Below are 19,297 nucleotides of genomic sequence, written 5' to 3'. Positions count from 1 at the left end.
CATTTGCACACACACGTGTGGCACGTGCGCACACACACACAGAGTTTAATGAGAGATATGAAGAGACAGTCAAAAGCACTGCCCAGCTATGGTCTATGGTGGTGTTGAGGACTGAACCTGGGACCTCAGCCTCAGACACGAAAGACCTTTGCAGAAACAGTATGCTAGCTCCACAGCCCAGAAGCCTTATTTTTCAATTGAAGTGTACTAACATTGTTAATTTAATATTCAGCTCTTTTAACTCTAAAGGATTTGTTATTTCATGGTATCAGTTGTGAGAACAGATGACACACAGCATGAATTGCTGCAGTAAGGAAGCTTGCTGATTCAAAATTAATTTGCCTCATACAATTTCTATATATAGCCTTCAATTTTATTAATACAATATTAAATGGCATAGTCAGTATGAGCTACCCACAATTAGAAAATTGTAAAGCAAACACTAAAGAAAGAAGAGGTTACCCCACCTGCAGGGGAGTCTGCAGGTGTCTGTCTTTCTCTCCTCCTCTCTGTCTTCCCCTCCTCTCTCCATTTCTCTCTGTCCTATTCAACAACGAACAATATCAACAACAACAATAATAACCACAACAAGGCTACAACAAGGGCAACGAAAGGGGGAAAAATGGCCTCCAGGAGCGGTGGATTCATAGTGCAGGCACCGAGCCCAGCAATAACCCTGGAGGAAAAATAAATAAATAAATATTTTTTAAAAAGTAAAAGAAAGAAGAGGTTGCATATTACTGTGTCTCTGGCTTTAGTGTCGACAAAGCAGTGGGAGTGGTGCAGAGTCGAGTCAGAGATGTTGATTTAGCATAGAGCCAGATGGTTTCTGCTTGGGTAGCTGCAGTTCAACTGAGCTGCTTGATAGCAACCAGAGAACTAAGCCCTTAGTGGCAAATTAACTGACTCTGCCAGGGGTGGTCATTTGACAGAAGAAATAAAGGGTGCAGACTGCAGTGACTCCATGACAAGCTCCAAAAACTGCAGAAATGAGATAGGCCCCAGTTTCAGAAGAACAGGTACTGGAATTCAGAACCATTACTGGAAATTGAACCCATGGCCCTGAGTCAACAGGAACAAAGATAAGGATAAGCTGAGCATTGAGAAAGGCATCTCCGGAGAGATAGAGCCAAGGCATCTCCGGAGAGGTAGAGACTGTTAAGAAAGGCATCTCTGGAGAGATAGAGACCATTAAGCATTTCCAAGGCATCTCCGGAGAGATAGAGATTGTTAAACATTTCTCCACATTTCCTCCAGATGTGTAAAGAAGAGAACCACAAGGCTAAGTTTGTCATGTATGCTATTTAACCCATACTCTATATATCTCCTCATGTGCTGGGGTTCAAGGTCGAGCACCCAATACAGCTGTGGGGTATTTACTAGCCCTAGCCCCTATCCCGGGCTAGTAAATAAAGCTCTTTGTCTTTACATCACCCTGGTCTCTTGGTGAATTTCTTGGATTACCGAACCTAACACTGCCATGTTCTGCCGGGATAGCCTGAGGGTGCTTCTTCCCGAGCTAGTGCTCTCTGGGTTGGAGAGAACTCAACTGGAGCTGATCTAGGCTGCTGCGTGGGAGAGGGATCAGGAACTCATGCCGCACTAACTTCGCAGGAGATACACTCTGGAACTCTCGGAGCCAGAAAGCAATTTCCAAGTGTCTTTAATCAGAAGAGCAGCTGTTTTTATACTCTCCAAGTAGGGTGGAAACAGGATGTGACATAGAGAGGGTGGAGCAAAAAGTGACTGGTGGAAGATCAGGGTGTGACAAGGAGAGGATCAGGGTGTGACAAGGAGACGGGGTGGAGCAGGTGAGAATTCTACCACTAAACCACCAATGCCCTGGAGGGAGTGTGGTGCTTTATGTAAATGTAAAAGTGATTTATGTAAATAGACTAAAGCTTTGAATGGGATCAAATCAATCCCTATATAGGCATATGGTTAAGCAGAAGCCAGGGGGAGCTGGCATACTACCCAACAATGTTCCTTTACTATGTTTAAGGACCTCTTTTTGTCATACCACTCGTATGTGTTGCCATCCTGACAACCTTCCTTCTACTCTTTACCAAGGTTCCCAGTCCTATCTATGAATTAATTCCCTTCACCAATGCTGGGAATGAGCAAGAATGGTCCTAGGGAAATTATGGTGGGAAGGTTTGAAAACAGGAGGGATTCTGTATCAGAAAGACAGTTACTCAGTAGGCATACATTTGCAGAAAATAGAGAGAGAAGATCTCTTTTCCCCCTACAAATCTCTGCTTCTACTTGTACTTTAATATTTCCATGTCAGAGTGCCTTTAGAGGCCAGATATTATTTTAGAGCTTGAGCCTCTAGAGTACTTAATTCTGCTTTGGCTAAGGATGTGAAGACACAGTTCTTAGTTATGTCACAGGTAAAAAATTGGGAGTTGTCTTCATGTATTTTATGTTTCTTTCGTCTGTTGCTAGACAATGCAATCCTCAAGTTATTTTCCACCGTAAGTCTTTAGTATAGAGGCTTAAAAATAGACGAGAAGGATATAGTTGCAGTTTGCAGGACATAAAAACTGCACATGCTATTAAATTGTGCAAGCCACAGGGAACACTTCTCACAGGTGTGCCGTTCTGTAGAGGTTACTTATTTGCTTCCAAGTACAATCCAGAGTGTTGACTTGAAGCTTTAAGGGCTCCTCCCCTTTCTCTGCACCTTAGATTGCTGGAGATACCAATACTTATCTGAGTCCAGTAGCAACTATACTTTTTTCCAACTTAGAAGTGCAGGGCATTGGAAGATGGGTATTATTTTCCTGGAAGACTTTTGCTTCTGGAATTTCCTGCCTGTCCCATTCTGCCAGAACCTCATCTTACTAACCTTCAGGGACTCATGAAAGACTTGTTTTCAAAATAAACTTCACTGATGGGAAGACCCCTTAAGAACAGCTTAAGTAATTATTATACACTCACATTCTTCTGATTTACAATGATTTAAATTTTGGTATTTTCTTTCTGCAGCAATGTCAAACAAGGTATACTTTTAAGAATAAGCATACAAATCAGTGTCCTTAGTAATGAGTAAGTGAGAAGGCTTATCTCAATGTGAGGATGTTTACATTCTAAAAATACAAAAGCTATCTGTCAGACTATCTTTCTCGTGCTGGTAACAGGCACAGAGCAGATGTGTTGGTTCCTGGAGTAATCCTAAACCTCAGGGTGCATAATAAATGCAACTTGCACCTTTAGACAACTCTATTCTCTCTCTCTCTCTCTCTCTCTCTCTGTGTGTGTGTGTGTGTGTGTGTGTGTGTGTGTGTGTGTGTGTGTGTGTGTAATTTCAAATCAACCCTGGAGGAACAGCATTAGCTTTGGCTGGACGCTAAAATATTTACTCTGGACGATTATGCCAAGACATTAACAGCTGCTGGATTAACTATTGATGGATTTACTGTCAATCATCTGAGAACCAAAGAATATTTTCAAATCATCTGGTCAGAAAGACTCTCTGCTGTATAACACAGCCCTCTCATCATTTATTACTCTGGAACTTCTGCAGCCAAAGGAGTCATCTCAGACAACTGCTCTTTTCAAATTATTTTTCCTTTGCCCTTACATGTTTTCTCTTCCTTGCAGAATCCAGCACCTGGACTGTTAGCACTGTATTCAGAAGATGCCCTACATCAGGGTAGCCGGTGACTTGTTTTAGTTTTGGAAACTTAAGTAAACAGGGGAAAAGTGAGCCGGAGGTGCAGGAGCTCTCCCACCCAGGAGACTTTCCGAGGCTCGGCAGGGTTGAGCTGCCTCCAGTGCCACGGGGTCCCCTCCGCGGCTCCGCCAGAAATCGCTGAGGCTGCTAGGTGTGGCGTTTGACAGGCGATCCGAGGAAAAAACAAATAGTCGGTCTGAGGAAGAAGGAGGAGGGGGAGGAGTGAGGAAGGAGGAGGAGGAGCAGGAGTGAGGAAGGAGAAGGAGCAGGAGTGAGGAAGGAGGAGGAGGAGGAGGAGGGAGGAGGAGGGGGGAGGAGGGGGGAGGAGGAGGAGGGAGAGGAGGAGGAGGAAGAGGGGGGAGGAGGAGGAGTGAGGAAGGAGGAGGAAGAGGGGGAGGAGGAGGAGGGGGGAGGAGGAGGAGGGGGGAGGAGTGAGGAAGGAGGAGGAGGAGGGAGGAGGGGGAGGGGGAGGAGGGGGGAGGAGTGAGGAAGGAGGAGGAGGAGGGAGGAGGAGGGGGAGGGGGAGGAGGGGGGAGGAGGGGGAGGAGGAGGGGGGAGGAGGGGGGAGGAGGAGGGGGTGAGGGAGGGGGGAGGGGGTGGGGGAGGGAGGAGGAGGGGAGGAGGAGGAGTGAGGAAGGAGGAGGAGGGAGGAGGAGGGGAGGAGGAGGAGTGAGGAAGGAGGAGGAGGGAGGAGGAGGGGGGAGGAGGGGGAGGAGTGAGGAAGGAGGAGGAGGGGGGAGGAGGGGGAGTGAGGAAGGAGGAGGAGGAGGGAGGAGGAGGGGGGAGGAGGAGGGGGGAGGAGGAGGGGGGAGGAGGAGGGGGTGGGGGAGGGGGGAGGGGGTGGGGGAGGGAGGAGGAAGAGGAAGAGGAAGAGGAAGAGGAAGAGGAAGAGGAAGAGGAGAAGGAGAAGGAGAAGGAGAAGGAGAAGGAGAAGGAGAAGAAGTTACACCCTGGCTGGAGTACATAGTTGAAAGATCAGCCCCACCGTGTCCCTTGGCACCTCTGCCACTGCAAAGATTTTTTTTTTGAAGGGACCAGCACCCCGAGGTGGAGGACCACTCGGAGGACCCCCCCGGGTGTGCACAGCGCCTCTGCCCCGCAGCCGTGCGCGGACGCCCGGCAAGGCGGGATTTACAGGCGGCGGTGCTGCTGCGGGCGGCTCTGCAGTGTCAACGAGCCCGCGAACCGTCCCGCCTCACTCGCCCGCCCGGGAGCGTGTGTCTCGCAGCTCCCCGCATGCTAAAGCGTCGCCGGCCCGGCGCGCGGGAGTGGCGTTGGCGGGTCCCCGCCCGGGTGCTCGGTGCGGACGCGCGAGCGGGCTGCAGGCACACGGCCCCACCGGAGCGAGCCGGGCCCCGCGCAGGCGCTCAAAGACGGCGCCGCGGCCCGGAGCTGGATGGTTCCGGGGGCCGCAGCGGGCCGAGCCGCCGCCCGCGCCGCAGCAGCCCGCGGGAGAACGTGTGCGCCGAGAACGTCGCCGCCCCGGCGGGACCATCGCGGCCGCGGGAGCTCGAGCAACAGCCTCCCGAGCGGAGCAGCAGCAGCCCCACGCGCCCACGCGCTCACCGCGCCCAGGTAAGAGGCTCCGGGCGCCCCGCCCCTCCACGCGCCACGCCCCGCGCCACGCCCTGCCACGCCCCTCGACGCGCCGCGCCACGCCACGCCCTCCAGCCCCAGCCACCTCCCGGGGACCAGCCCGCCAGCGCCTAAGGGGATGGACGGCCTTGGCCGCAGGCCCTCAGTGTCCTCCGAGAGTTTGCACTTTGTCTCTCGGTCCACTTTGTTAGCTCGCTGGGGCTGTGCAGTGAGTGAGGTCTGAGCACAGGGTGCTGGGAGCACCAGTGAAGATGATGGGCTCCGATTCCCAAGGTATATAATATAAATAAGGTGCCGGGTGGTGGCACACCTGGTTGAGCGCACATGTTACAGTGCACAAGGGCCCAGGTTCGAGTCCTCCGTCCCCAGCTGCAGGAGGAAAGCTTCACAAGTGGTAAAACAGGGCTGCAGGTGTCTCTGTCTCTTTCCCTTTCTGTCTCAATTTCTGCCTGTGTCTACCCAATAAATAAATAAAATAAAGTTTAAAGAATAAAAATATACCCCTCTTTAAAAAAAATATTTATTTATTTATTCCCTTTTGTTGCCCTTGTTTTATTGTTGTAGTTGTTATTGATGTCGTCGTTGTTGGATAGGACAGAGAGAAATGGAGAGAGGAGGGGAAGACAGAGAGGGGGAGAGAAAGATAAAACACCTGCAGACCTGCTTCACCGCCTGTGAAGTGACTCCCCTGCAGGTGGGGAGTCAGGGGCTCGAACCGGGATTCTTAAGCCGGTCCCTGCACTTTGTGCCACCTGTGCTTAACCCGCTGCGCTATAGCCCAACTCCCAAAACTATACCTCTCTTATCCTATGGTTTTATTGATGTCTTTTTTCTTAAATTAAATAAATAAATAAATAAATATAAATAATAATAACATAAATAAAATGTTTTTTAACTGACCAAAATTTTCAGTTCTTGATATTTTTCTAAGTTGCTCAGTCTTATGATGAAGATTGTAGCTGAAAAATGTCTGCTGTGTTGCTTTAATAAACCTTTGATATTAAACCTTTTGCACTGACTGAGGATATTTTCTTTACACTCTGAAGAACAATCCTGTTCTGGTATGTAAGGTGGGAATGATAATTTTTATAGACTCTGCTTTCAAAAGGAGTAAAGCAAAAAGAAGAAGAAAAAAGCAATTTATTTTTCTATAGAAACTGTGTGACAAAGATAAACAAGTAGAACAAGAAATTTTGACCAAGTCTTTAAAAGCAAAGCAAAGAAGAAAATGTGTTTCCTCATCCTTTCCATTTGAGGAAGATCAATGACTATTTAGGTATGGAAAGGGGAAAGACCTTATGGGTATTCTACTCTAGGAACAAAATTCGTTGAGAAAAATAGCCAGCAGGCACGTTTATGGCAATCTTATTGACTACTGTGGTTTCCTTGGGTGCCTGTCTTCCAAAGCCTTTGACAGAGAAAGAAGTGAAGCAGTAGACATCATGAACGTCATCAAAAACATCTTTAAAGTAGAAAATTAGCAAATGTCAACTCTGCACTGGTCTTTGATAATACCCATATCATTTGTTTATAAGGCTATAGAAATTATCATATTGAATATAAGCATGCCATTAAGTAGTTAAAACACAGTAACCAATGTCAAAACTGGCATGTATAGGGCACTTTTTCAGAGATGTAGGAGAATTGAATACCACCACTTGTAACTGGATTTTTATTCATTTCTTTTGTTAAAAACTAATTAAGGGGCCCTGGTAGAGGTATGCCCAGTGAGGAGGACAGACTACCATGCTTAAGGTCATGGTAATCTGTCCCCTCTCCCCCACTCCCCACTGGGAAGGGGAGGCTTCATGAGTGGCAAAGCAGTTCTGCAGGACTCTCTCGCTCTCTGTCTGTCTCCCCTTCGATTTCTCTTTGTCTTAGCAAATAAAATAAAGAAGAAAGGAAAAAATGACCTCCAGGATCAGTGTATTGACCCTGTAGGCACCAAATCCAAGAGACAACTCTGGTGGCGATAAAGCAGACAGATAATTTTAGATATTTGCATGAAAAGCTATTCTCTTAGTTAGCATTTGTTTGATTGAAAGCAATAGATTAGGACTAAAAAGAAGAGGGGTGTGTGTGTGTGTGTGTGTGTGTGTGTGTATGTGTGTGTACACAACACATTTTAGAAAATCAAAGGCCAATAATTACAATAGGATGGGGCTGGTTGTAATTGATGTAATTTAACTGGAAACCAGTAAGTAATTGTCTCTTCCCTTAAAGGTAATCTTTACCTCTCACAGGCTCTTATGTTTTCAGCACTATATACCTTGTTTTTCTTTCTGTAGTGATCTGTCCTTCTGCCCCATAAATTTAGACTTGAAAATGACCCATAGAGATTAGTAGTCTCTAGCATTTATATCATCATTAAGGATATTTTTTACAGAATGGATAGAGACATAAATCAAGATAGAAGAGATAAGTGAATATGTATATGTACATACATATGCACATACACATACATACACACACACACACATACCTGCAGCACTGCTTCACCACTCAAGAAACTTTCTTCTGCATTTGGTAGCTGAGGGCTTGAACCCAGGCCCTTGTGCATTGTAACATATGCTCTGAAACAAATATACTATTGTCTAGCCCCAGTGTAGATGCTTCTAGAATTCATTCGTTTTTCTGAGTTATAATATGATGAAAACTGAATGTTAATGTATGGACCTAAGGTTAGGTTGGGAAATAAACAGGAAAACATTGTCTCTGGCCCTCAGAGTACCGAGTACTTCTTGGAATGGGGACTCCACAAAATTAAGAAATTAAAGTCTTTCCAGTTGCATTATGCTATTATATCTAACATATTACACATATATGAAAAGAAAACATAGATTTTTATTTTATAACTCTTTGAATACCCATAGTAGTTCCCTGGGTCCTCTCTCTCTCTCTCTCTCATTTGGCAGTATGCCAGCTCCCCCCTGCTTAACGCTCTGGTCTATTTAAATAATTACTGTTTTACCTGAGAACTGCCCTGCCTGCAGGGCACTGGTTTAATCCCACTGGTTCACACTCTCATTTTGCTCCGCCCCCTCTCCTAGTCACACCCTGTTTTCCACCACTAGTTTGCATTGCATCCCAGCTCAGCCATGAGTTCCTGGTGGTCTGTCTCCCGCCTGCGAAGCTAGCCTGGCATCTGGCACCTGAACAGGGACCAGTTCTCTCTCTCTCTCTCTCTCTCTCTCTCTCTCTCTCTCAATAAATGCTATAGGCAGGCTAGAAAAAAAGCCACATTTCTCCCAGTTGGTGATCACTCACACAGGATAAATAGTTTCAGGGCACTTTGCTGCCCTAGGCAAACCCCACCTGAGAGGACAAGCTGACTTTGTATAAAAATCAGCAAAGTAGAGTAAGTTTGGATTAGATAGGTAGATTTTTCTTTTTAATAAGAGGAAAACAATGATAGCATTTCTAATTTAAATCTATTGCAAATTTTGACACATCTAGATGTCTATATTAAGAAAAACTACATTGCATTGTTTGAACAGCTGCTATCCAGTGCAGAGAGAAGCAGGTGCTCTGTCTGACAGCAACATTGATGGCATAATTCTTTTTATATGATCAGTTGTGCAGAGATCTGATGGGTCTGCACCATACTAATCAGATAGCAAGGTATTGTTATAGGAGTCTTATGATGATATTGACAGCTTACTCAAGTCCCATTGCTACATGGAATGTAATTTGACCCCAGAGGAAGTTTCAGTGTCCTGGCCTCTCTCCTTCCTTATCTCTGTCTCTCTCCATCTCTGTATTTCTGTCTGACTGGGGGGAAAAACAACTACCCACAGCAGTGAACTTGCACATGTGTCAGGCTCAGTTCCACAATAAAGCATAGCACCAAAATGGACTGAGCACTCTCTAGACTCCAGAGCCCTGCCCCACTAGGGAAAGAAAGAAAGAAACAGGCTGGGAGTATGGATCAAACTGCCAATGCCCGTGTCTAGCAGAGAAGCAGTTACAGAAGCCAGACCTCCCACCTTCTGCACCCTATAATGATCCTGGGTTCATGCTCCCAGTGGGATAAAGAATAGGAAAGCTTCTAATGAAGTTGATGGGATGCAAAACCCTGGGTGTTAGAAATTGTGTGGGATTGTATGCTCTTGTCCTACAGTCCTGTGGACCATAATTGAATCAGGAGAGAGAGAGGAGAGGAGAGGAGAGGAGAGGAGAGGAGAGGAGAGGAGAGGAGAGGAGAGGAGAGGAGAGGAGAGGAGAGGAGAGAGAGGCATATTAGATAGTGTTGGGAATGAGAATCAGCTGCCCAGTTGCCTTGCAAGCTAGCACTGCTCTTCTACAAGTTTAGTTCATACACAGAAAGGTCTTGGCTTCATTAGTTATTATCCAGGTCTATAATGAGCTCACATCTCCGGTAGGAAGCTCCCTTCATGCCTTTCCTCAGAACAGGAGCTGTAAGACAGGATAATGAACCTCAAGGCACTTTATTCTCACTAAGTGGGTCATAAAAGTGTCAGTTACTATTGAAGTACTGAGCCCAAATTAGGGCCAGGTCACAGCACGACCCTATCGATGGTTAAACATTACCTTCAATATCTGAAACTGCTTGTGAGGTGTCCAGAAAGTGTTTGTTTTTATTTCATGTGGGGCTGCACCTTCAGCTTGTGATTGTGCTCAGGAGTTCCAGCTTGGCAGACAGGTTACTGCTTGCCCTTTGTCTCTGCTCAGAGAGAATGAACAGAATTGACATGGACTTAGTGAACAATCGGCATGATTCTACTCAATATTTTGGGGTCTGATGAAAGATCTATGACTAATCCAGTTCTTAGTTGCTAGAAGATCACTCAGATGCTCTTTCAGTACCAGAGGTGAAGGGCAGGAACTGTGAGAGGAAGAGGAGGTAGGTATGTGCTGGGCAGGGGGGTGGAGGGAGTAAGGTGGGGTGGGGAAACACTTCAGAGAAGCTTCCTGACTGAAGGGTCCTCAGGCAGCACTGTGTCCTGCACATTCAGACAAGCAGGATGGTCAGGAAGCCATTGGGAATGCTTCCTCAGCGCTCTTGCCTTTGTGTATTTTGGTGTGGGGGAATGAAGTCAGAAGTATTTTTACATAATAAAGAAGATGAAAACCAAACCATTAGGAAGCATATATTAAATATTCATGAACTCAGTCCCACATCCTTCATGGGCCACTGTCCAGGAGATGTCTCCCACATTTGGAGGAGGGGCATAAGTCTTCCTGAGACCCTCCCCCCACTTACCATGACTAACTCTCATCCCTGCCTCCATACCCCATGTATCAAATGAGTCATCTCCTCAGCCTCAGCACAGCAGACTGTATTCATGACTCTTCTTCCTTCTACATTCCTTTTCTCATCATTGCCGCAAATACAAAATTATGTTGGCTGAACTGGGCATTTCCCCAAATGGAACAAGTCTCCCCCCACCTTTTGTTTCTTGTTGCTATAAAAATGGTCTCTTTGTCTTTGATCTTTTCCATTTTAATTATTATGTGTCTTGGGGAGCTTAGAATCTAGTATCTTCTGTAGCTCAATTACTGTATTTTTATCTGTTTTTTTGGTTTGTTTTTTAATTATTTGTTTTAATTTCTTTATTGGGGAATTCAAGTTTTACATTTGACAGTAAATACAATATACATGCATAACAATACATCCTCCACTAGGTCCTCTGTCATCATTTTTGGACCTCTACTCTCCCCCCCCCCCAATTCCAGAAGTCTTTTACTTTGGTGCAATACACCAATTCCGGTTCAGGTTCTACTTGTGTTTTCTCATCTGATCTTGTTTTTCAACTTCTGCCTGAGAATGAGATCATCCCATATTTATCCTTCTGTTTCTGACTTATTTCACTTAACATGATTTATTCAAGCTCCATCCAAGATTGGCTGAAAACAGTGAAGTCACTATTTTTTATAGCTGAGTAGTATTCCGTTGTGTATATATACCACAACTTGCTCAGCCACTCATCTGTTGTTGGACACCGGGGTTGCTTCCAAGTTTTGGCTATTACAAATTGTGCTGCTAAGAACATATGTGTACACAGATATTTTTGGATGGGTGTGTTGAGTTCCTTAGGATAATCCCCAGAAGAGGAATTGCAGGGTCATAGGGTAGGTCCATTTCTAACCTTCTGAGAGTTCTCCAGACTGTTCTCCACAGAGGTTGGACCAATTTACAGTCCCACCAGCAGTGCAGGAGGGTTCCTTTGACCCCACAACCTCTCCAGCATTTACTGCTGTTACCTTGTCTGATGTATGAGATTCTCACAGGAGAGAAGTGGTATCTCATTATTGTCTTTATTTGCATTTCTCTGACAATCAGAGACTTGGAGCATTTCTCATGTGTTTCTCAGTCTTTTGGATCTCTTCTGTGGTGAATATTCTGTCCATGTCCTCCCCCCATTTTTGGATGGGGTTATTTGTTGTCTTGTTGTTGACATGGCAAGCTCTTTATATATTCTGGTTACTAGCCTCTTGTCTGATGTATGGCATGTAACTATCTTCTCCCATTCTGTGAGGGGTCTCTTGATTTGGGTAGTAGTTTCTTTAGCTGTGCAGAAGCTTTTTAATTTGATGTAGTCCCATAGGTTTATGCTTGCCATAGTCTTCTTTGTAATTGGATTCATTTCATTGAAAATGTCTTTAAAATTCTTGCGGAAAAGAGTTCTGCCAATATTTTCCTCTAAGTATCTGATAGTTTCTGGTCTAACATTCAAGTCCTTGATCCACTTGGAATTTACTTTTGTATTTGGAGAAATACAGTGGTTCAGTTTCATTCTTCATGTTTCAACCCATTTTTTCCAACACCATTTGTTGAAGAGACTCTGCTTTCCACATTTATTAGTCTGGGTGCCTTTGTCAAAGATTAGATGTCCATTTAAAGAGTAGGAAAGCTATCAGGGGAGAGGGTGGGGTACAGAGTTCTGGTGGTGGGAATTGTGCGAAGTTGTAGCCGTCTTATCCTATGGTTTTGTTCTTTTTATAAATAAAAAATTTAAAAAAGATTACATGTCCATAGGTGTAGGGGCTTACTTCTGGGCTCTCACATCTATTCCACTGGTCAGTGTGTCTATTCATGTTCCAGTACCAAACAGTTTTGATTACAATGGCCCTATAATACAATTTGAGATCCGGGAGTGTGATGTCTCCAGTTCTGTTCTTTCTTCTCAAGATTGTTTTGGCAATTCTGGTTGCAGATAAACATTCGTAGCATTTGTTCTATTCTCCTAAAAAATGTGGCTGGGATCTTGATGGGGATAGCATTAAATTTGTAGGTGGCTCTGGGTAGTATATTCATTTTGATGATGTTAATTCTTCCAACCCATGTACAAGGAGTATCTTTCCACTTCTTTGTGTCTTTTTCAATTTCCTTGAGTAGTGACTCATAATTTTCAATATACAAGTCTTTCACTTCTTTGATTAGGTTTACTCCTAGATATTTTGTTGTTGTTTTTGTTGTTGCAATAGTAAAAGGAATTGATTTCTGAATTTCATCTTCTTCTAATTTAGTGTTTGCATAGAGGAATGTCACTGACTTTTGAATGTTAATTTTGTAGCCTGACACCTTACTGTATTGCCTGATGATTTCCAAAAGCTTCTTGCTGGATTCCTTAGGTTTTTCTATGTGTACTGTTATGTCATCTGCAAATAGGGAGAGTTTGACTTCTCCTCTTCCAATCTGTATGCCTCAAATTCCTTGCTCCTGCCTGATTGCTATGGCAAGAACATCCAACACTATGTTGAATAGTAATGGTGATAGTGGGCAGCCCTGTCTAGTACCTGATCTGAGGGGAAATTCTTCCAGTTTTTCACCATTGAATATGATGTTGGCTGTAGTTTGCTATATATAGATTCCACTATCTTGAGGGATATTCCATCTATTTCCATTTTTTGTAGTGTTTTGATCATAAAGCGATGTTGTATTTTGTCAAAGGCATTCTCTGCATCTATTGATATGACCATGTGGTTTTTGGTCTTGCTTCTGTTGATGTGGTTGATTGATTTACGAATATTAAATCAACCTTGCATGCCTGGGATAAACCCCACCTGGTCATGATGAACAATCTTTTTAATATACTGCTGTATCCAGTTGGCGAGAATTTTGTACAATATTTTAGCGTCTATGTTCACCAGAGATATTGGTCTGTAGTTTTCTTTTTTGGCTGTGCCCCTGTCTGCTTTTGGTATCAAAGGATGTTGGCTTCATAGAAGCTGGAAGGGAGTATTCCAGTGTCTTCAGTCTTCTGGAAGACTTTTAAAAGTAGTGGTATTAGTTCTTTTTTGAAAGTTTTGTAGAATTTATTTGTAAAACCATCTTGTCCAGGACTTTTATTCTTGGGAAGGTTTTTGATAACTATCAATTTCATTAGCTGTGATGTGCCTGTTCATGTTATCTAGTTCCTCTTTACCTAATTTTGGAAGTTCGTAGTTATCTAGGAAATCGTCCATTTCTTCCAGGTTCTCTAGCTTGGTGGCATATAGTTGTTCATAGAAGTCTTGCATGATATGCTGAATTTCTGTGATGTCTGTTGTTGTGATATCTCCTCTTTCATTCATGGTCTGATTTATTTGGGTCTTCTCCCTTTTTTGTTTTGTGAGTCTGGCTAAAGGTTTGTCAATTTTGCTCACTGTTTCGAAGAAATAACATTTACTTTCATTGATCTTTTGTATGGTTTTCTTATTTTCAATGTTATTGATTTCTGACATAACTTTAGTGATTTCTGTCCTTCTGGTTGCTTTAGGGTTCTTTGTTCTTCTTCCTCTAGGTCTTTAAGATGTGCAATCAGGCTGTTTATTTGTGCTTTTTCTTGTTTCCTAGTGTGTGCTTGTATGGCTATGAACTTCCCTCTCAGTACTTCCTTAGCTGTGTCCCAAATATTTTGATAGCTTGTGTCTTCATTTTCATTGAACTCTCAAAACATTTTGATTTCTTCCTTTATTTCCTCTTTGACCCAGTAGTTGTTAAGGAGTATATTGTTGAGCTTCTACATTTGGGGACTATTACTAATCTTTTTTTGATTGTTAAGTGTTACTTTAATTCCACGGTGGTCTGAGAAGATGCTTGGGATGATTTCAATGCTCTTGAATTTGCTAATGCTGTCTTTGTGGCCTAACATATGGTCTATCCTTGAGAATCCATGTGTACTTGAGTATCATGTGTATTCCAGTTTCTTGGGGTGAATCACTCTGAAAATGTCCAATAGTTCTAGTTTATCTATCTCCTCATTTAGCTTCCTCATGTCTTTAATGGATGATCTGTCAAGTTGAGACAGTGGGGTGCTGATGTCCTCTACTATGACTGTGTTGCTGTTAATATATTGCTGTAGCTCTTTCAGTATATGTTTGATGTATTTAGATGGCTTCTCATTGGGTGCATAGATGTTAATAATTGTGAAGTCCTCTTGATTGACTAATCCACTGAGCATTAAGTAGTGTCCATCCCTATCTTTTTCAATGTTATTGATTTTAAAGTCTGTCATGTCATATATCAGAATAGCTGTTCCTGCCCTTTTTTCTGGGTCATTGGCTTGTATGATAGTTTTCTATCCTTTCACTTTGAGTCTGTGTTTGTCTTGTTGAGTTAGGTGGGTTTCCTGTAGACAGCATATTGTTGGGTTGTGTTTTTTGATCCATCTTCCTACTCTGTGCCTTTTAATAGGTGAATTCAGGCCATTGACATTTATTGATATCAAAGATTGAAGATATTTTAACCATGTTTTGTCCAAATGACCTACATATTTCTATATGTGTGTTTTCATTTCCCTAAATAAGGTATGCATACATCCCCAATTCTTTGTGGAGTAATACCGTGGTAAACTAGACATGACTGGGGAATACACCTCTGTCTCATCCCCCTACAACAACTCTTCTGGAGTCCTACCCCAAGGTCTGCTACTAGAGAGACTGAATTCCAATATGATTTCATCTACTGAGCTGCTATTAGCAAGCTGTCTGAGCTATAGGAAGGCTGTTACTATAACTCCCACCTGTTTCTAATTTTGCTCTTTCCATTGTTGCATAGTTATAGGCACACAATTATTTTTAAATATTTTATTATCTTTATATATCATTGGATAGAGACAAGCAGAAGTCTAGAGGGAAGTGGGAGATAGAAAGAGAGACACCTTCAGCACTGCTTCATCACTTCCAAAGCTTTCCCCCTGCAAGTGGGGGCTGAGGGCTTGAGCCTGAGTCCTCCAACATTGTACGTTGTGTGCTCATTCAGGTATACCACCACAAAACCCTGAGGCACACAATTTAATAGGATTGGGTTTCAACATTTCTGTTCAGTTTTTCCCCTGCTCAATGGATAACAGTGATCTCTCCTGGACTGTGGTATGTTGCAGTGTGGAAAGATTTCTTCCTTGGAGGAGGGATTTTCTCTGGGTTGCTGCCACCTGTACCTGAGCTTCTGTCTCTTGGATGGATGCTTGCATGTGACTCAGGCCTCTTTCTTTCTTTTTTATTTTTTTAATATTTTTTTTTAGTTATTATTAGATAGGACAGACAGAAATTTAGAGGGGAAGGGAGATAGAGAGGGAGAGAGACAGAGTGATACCTGCAGACCTGCTTCACTAATTGTGAAGCTTTCCTTCTGCAGGTGGGGCTTTGAACCTAGGCCCTTGTGCACTGTAATGTGAGCACTTAACCAGGTGTACCACCACCTGGCCCCTCTCAGGCCTCTATCTATGTATGTATTTCTATGTGTCTTTGCAGCTTTTCTGTTGTTTTTAGGCAAAGGAAAACACACTTATTTGGTAATCTTTGCCCTACTATCTACATTTACTTATTTTAATTTTTTTTAATTTATTTCATAGACCATGGAGAAAGTGTGTCATGTGAAGACAGACTGACAGACAGAGAGAAGTCCATGCAATACTCCACTCTATGCATCACAGGAAAAACAGCCAGGAGCCTCAGGCATTCAAATTGTGTATTTTACCAGTTGAATGATTCCCCTCTTTGAGTTTCCCTGATCCATGATTCCTTCAGCATTAAGTGTTTATTTTTAAAAAAGGGCATCTGAGTAAAAGGGCTTCTACAACATGAATTCAGAATCCAGGGTTTAAAATTGCTTCCCAGTGAGTGTAGTCATCTCAATGCATGCAGGTGCCTTTAAAGGTTGACCTAGGGCTGTGCAGAGTTAGCAGGGAGTCCTGCAGGCCAGGACTGAGGGCCCTGTGTCAGGAAGAGGCTGCAGCTACAACAATGAGAGGTACTGGGGCTGATCCCCTGCCTTGTGGGGTGCTGAGCCAGCTGCCTGGGGTGTGAGGCTCCAGCGGCTAGGGTTGGTCCTGGGCTGAATTGCTGCCTAGGCAGAATGCCAGCAACCCTGCTGAGAGGAGATAGATCCTCAGGAGCCTGGAGGTTATTCTGCTCAGACCCACCCAGTGGTCTGGGGAGTAATCTGTTCATGAAGTCCGGCTGCTTCATCTCATTTCTCAGCACTCCCTTCTGAGCTCTCAAGTGCTGAAGTCTCATCTTCCTTTCCTGGAATTATTCATGCAATAAAAATGTAGGCACAGCAGCAGAAGGGAACTCCGCTTATGTGTTATGTATGGATGTTCTTTGGAATAGATGATAAACTTCACACTTTTTTTTGGAGACTCATTCATTAATTTTTATGAGAAAAAGAACATAACACCACTCAGTTCTGGCTTGGGCTAAGTCAAAGACTGGTATCAGAGATGAAAGTCAGAGGCCCAGGCACATAAGTCCTACACTCTTGCTGAGCTATCTCCTCTACCCTTAAGACCACCTCTTAATGATTTCTGTCATAAATTGAGAAGAAAGTGAAAAATGAAGCAAAGAATCAGGGTGTAACTGTCCTTTTCTATTGTATCTGTTCTTTGGGAGAGATAATAAAATGCTCAGTTGAAAAACAGTTTTTTTCTGCAGCCTTCTCCATGTCTTTCTATAGCATACACCTTCCTCTTGTGAGGAATTAAAAAAGAAGTATGTAAAGCTTTCCATAAACTTTGCATGGAGATGACCTCAACTTCTATGACACTGCTAAAGAAAGAATCAAAATGGGAAATACTAAAGTGGACACTCTCAATAAGTATATTGTGTTGAATGAATGGATGAGTGAATGAATGAATGAATGAATGAATGAATGAATGAGAGACATGGAGTTTCCCGGGTTCTAGGTAGGACACTCCCATGTGGTGCTGGGGCTCGAGCCCAGAGCCTCACATATGGTAAGGCATATACTCTCTTTAAACTCCCTTATATTTATGCTTACAGACGTTATACACATGTACACAGGCATACATCCCACAGGCACATGCAGAGACGTATAAGCACACGTTGCCTTGTACTTCAGCAACATTACAGATATAACAGGCTTTCTGAGGATAGTCTAGGATTAAATCATTTATCACAGTAAGGTCTACATATAAAATCCGGCAACTCAGTGAGCTGCTCAATACCTGCATGACTTACGTATCTGAGCTTAATCATAAAGAAAAATAAACCACCTTAATCATAAAGAAAAAATCATAAACCACCTTCTGACACTTCTGGTTTTGTTTGGTTTTCCTGAGAACTCCTAATGAGCCAAGGGTAGAAGCCTTTATCCTTGTGGATATTTCTTGAATTCAGTAAGAGTATCACTCAAAGACAAGCTAAGGAGGCACAGGAGATGACACAGCGGCTGGAGTGTTGGGTTCAGAAACTTGATGTGTCAAGTTCGAACCCTGGCATCACATGTGCCAGCCAGAATGTTGCTCTGATCCTTTTTTTTCTCCTCTCTCTCTTTCACTCATTACTAAATAGGTGTTTAGAAGAAGGACAAAGCCAAAAACAACAACAACAACAGCTCAGCTATAGAGTTTAAGGTTTGCATGCCTGAGGCCTCATGTTTAATTCCCAGGCACCACATATGCTCTGTGGTACTCTGACCTCTCTCTCTCCTAGAAGTAAATAAGTACGGGAACACTTAACGGGGTGGGCACACAAGGTACCATTCTCAAGGGCCCAGGCTCAAGCCTCTGGCTCTTACCCGCAAAGAGAAAGCTTTAGGAGCGGTGAAGCAGCGCTATAGGTGTGTCCCTCTTTCCCTCTGTCTCCCTTCTCTCTCAGTTTCTTTCTCATTCTATCAAATCAATTCATCAATTATTTTTTTAAGAAGTAATTAACTGGGGGGCTGGTGCAGTGGCGCGCTGGTTGAGCACACATATCATAGTGGGCAAAGGCCTGGGTTCAAGCCACCACACCCCCTCCGGTCCCCACCTGCAGAGGGAAAGCTTTGCAAGTGGTGAAGCAGGGCTGCGGGTGTCTCTGCCTCTCTGTCTCTCGATGGATGTCCCCTACCCTCTCGATTTCTGACTATCTCTATCCAGTCAATAAATAAAGGTAATAAAAAAATTTTAAGTAGTAATTAAGTGAATCTTTTTTTTAATTTTTAATTTTTCGTTTTTTAATATTTATTTTATTATTGATTCCCTTTTGTTGCCCTTGTTGTTTTATTGCTGTAGTTATTATTGTTGTTGTCGTTGTTGGATAGGACAGAGAGAAATGGAGAGAGGAGGGGAAGACAGAGAGGGGGAGAGAAAGATAGACACCTGCAGACCTGCTTCACCGCCTGTGAAGCGACTCCCCTGCAGGTGGGGAGCCGGGGTTCGAACCGGGACCCTTATGCCGGTCCTTGTGCTTTGCACCACCTGCGCTTAACCCGCTGCGCTACAGCCCGACTCCCGTGAATTTTTTTTTTTTTAAAAAAGCAAATATATCAAAGGAAGAGCCGCTAAGGAGCTCAATCAATTGATGTCATTGCCAAGCGTAGCACAGACAGATGGGAAGGCTGAATTCTGATGTGTTTTTAAAGATTTAGTCACGAAACACAGCAGGAGAACCAAAAGCATCACACTGGTGCCTGCAGTGAGGCTTGAACTGGAAGCCTCATGCTCACAAGTTGAGTGCTTCCCTTTGAAGATCTCACTTCAAAAAGTAAGTTGCAAGGCCATAATTAGAGCTTAGGATGTACGTGCCCGAGATTCCACAGACCCCAGTGCAGCCCCTAGTATCCTCATACACCAG

At 43.7% G+C, this 19,297-nt stretch overlaps 1 long non-coding RNA gene across 1 annotated transcript; it reads right to left on the bottom strand.

The window, feature by feature from the left end:
• Positions 1–3,462: 3,462 nt before the first annotated feature.
• Positions 3,463–4,934, bottom strand: LOC132542479 (uncharacterized). Its single transcript, XR_009553488.1, has 2 exons — positions 4,815–4,934; positions 3,463–3,875 (listed from the first exon to the last, which is right to left on the bottom strand). It is a non-coding gene; the product is annotated as an uncharacterized LOC132542479 (long non-coding RNA).
• Positions 4,935–19,297: the final 14,363 nt, after the last annotated feature.

The sequence above is a fragment of the Erinaceus europaeus genome, chromosome 13, assembly GCF_950295315.1.
Source record: "Erinaceus europaeus chromosome 13, mEriEur2.1, whole genome shotgun sequence".
Lineage (NCBI taxonomy): Eukaryota > Metazoa > Chordata > Mammalia > Eulipotyphla > Erinaceidae > Erinaceus > Erinaceus europaeus.
This window is presented reverse-complemented; position numbering and strand designations above follow the sequence as displayed.